We start from the raw sequence: 2292 nt of genomic DNA on the forward strand, positions 1-2292 counted from the left end.
TGATAGACACTGTAAAGTGCTCTTTATCTTCTTTGGCAGTACTCACACTAGATTCTCATTCCAACATTCATATGCACTCCAAATTCTCAAAACACATGCATATATACACACATATGCACCTCTAAGGTTCTATTTGCACCTTCTTGGCTGAGACTGATTGGCATTTACACCTGATGTTAACAGGTTTCTCAAATGTGTCTCTTGTGACCACGTGGGATCAGATTTCAAAGGGAAGAAACTCAGATTTTTACGAGTACATGCATCATTTATGTCAGTGCAGTACTGCATGTTGATAAAGCATAAAAAAAGAAAAAGGAAGAGAAAAAAAATTGTTCAAAGTCTCTTCCAAATATATTGAAATTTTAATCTAAGCACAAACCAATTTTCAAACTGCATTCATAATTTTTTTTTTAGTCGTGTGCCTGTATTAAGCACCCTTCAAAAGTGTGTGCTTCAAATGATGTTGATATCAGGCTTACTGAAAAAATGTTTTAATTGGACAGTTGATTTTAAAGCTACATGTATCTAGCAGAGTTTTACTTTTCTGCCGCAGTGGATGATGGGCAGGTGTACACTGTCCTTCACTGACCTGTCTTCATTTAGCACTGCCCGCTTGTGATTGAACAGCTGAGACGAATCTCAGACCAGGTGTAAATGGTGCGACACACTACACTCCAACCCAGGTGTTATATTTTAAACCAAACGCTCGTTGGTCATAACTCTGAACAGCACAAGAGGACTATTTCAAAAGAGCACAGTGAACATTATCAACAATCAAAGGTCACATTTGTCCTGAAAGCACAAAGCACTTCCTCCAAACACACACACACAAAATAAAAAAAAATTATCCAATTTGCACAGATAGCACCTGCATGTAACGCTTGCACACATGAGAACAATGTACTGGATGTGATCAATCATTTCTATGAGCACATTCATATAGACATGCACAGATGTTATGATAATCATGTCAGATCTGTCACATACAGGGTCACATTTGGCTAGAGAGAGAGAGAGTGATGCTGACTTCAATTTCATAGCTAGTTTTACCACAGTTTTAAATGTAAAAAAACAATGTCTGGGGCCAATGTAATTCATTATATTGAACTAGATTTACAGTTCCTCCAAGAAATTCCAATGTTTTTGGTAAAATGATTGTTGTAAACACAAATGTAGAGTAGATAAAGTAGGAAGATTAGATTTCTCCACCATTAAATGTTTCTACACCATGTTTCATAGTGACTAGTCACAATTCAGCATGCAAATATTACATTGACATCATTGCTATCAGGTAGATTTCCCCATTTGCCACTGATCTATCACACACATATCACCCCACTCTGAAGGAAAAAAATTACTTTGTACTATAATATAATCGAAACCAAAAATTCAAAGAAAAACTAAGACTAAAATCATCTATAAAAACGTATGATTTGAGTTGAATTTATAGCATAAAAGTGGATAGAAATACAGAAAAGGATCACAAAACACACAGACACACACATAAATACATATGCACACATATTGCATAAGCACAATGCTTAGAGCCCCTATATTGAGTTTTGAGCAGAGTTTAATAGATAAATCCCCAGTTGATGCTATTGAGCCATCATGTCACTGTGAGGTCTCCATGAATGTGTCCTTAATACCTATAATACTTTTGTTAGCATCAGTCAAGTGAATAGACCTTATAGACAACTTACTGCATGTATAAGGCTCAGTGTTTGACATCCAAGTGTTACCGTGTCTAATATCGTCTGAAGCTGTTTGATTCACAGCATGTTCAGTGTGTGTGTGCTGTTTCCACTCTCATCAGGAAGACAGTGTTTAGGATTGTTCTGTACTGTACTTTATCATCTTCAGAAAGAGAATAAACTATTATTAAACAACTGTTGTTCTTTCATTATTCTTTTTTTCAGAATTATTTGCCGTTTTCTATATTTCTCTCTCTTTCTACATACACACATGCAAACACACAAACACAGGTTTATATATGTGACCCTGGACCACAAAACCAGACATAAAGGACTTTTTTTTTAATTGAGATTTATACATCAACTGAAAGTTGAATAAATAAGCTTTCCATTGATGTATGGTTTGTTAGGATAGGACAATATTTGGCCGAGATACAACTATTTGAAAATCTGGAATCTGAGGGTGCAAAAAAATCTAAATATTGAGAAAATCACCTTTAAAGCTGTCCAAATGAAATTCTTAGCAATGCATATTACTAATAATAAAACATTTTTATATATATTTACAGTAGGAAATTTACAAAATATCTTCATGGAA

The sequence above is a fragment of the Sinocyclocheilus grahami genome, unplaced genomic scaffold, assembly GCF_001515645.1.
Source record: "Sinocyclocheilus grahami isolate Dianchi unplaced genomic scaffold, SAMN03320097.WGS_v1.1 scaffold283.1, whole genome shotgun sequence".
NCBI lineage: Eukaryota > Metazoa > Chordata > Actinopteri > Cypriniformes > Cyprinidae > Sinocyclocheilus > Sinocyclocheilus grahami.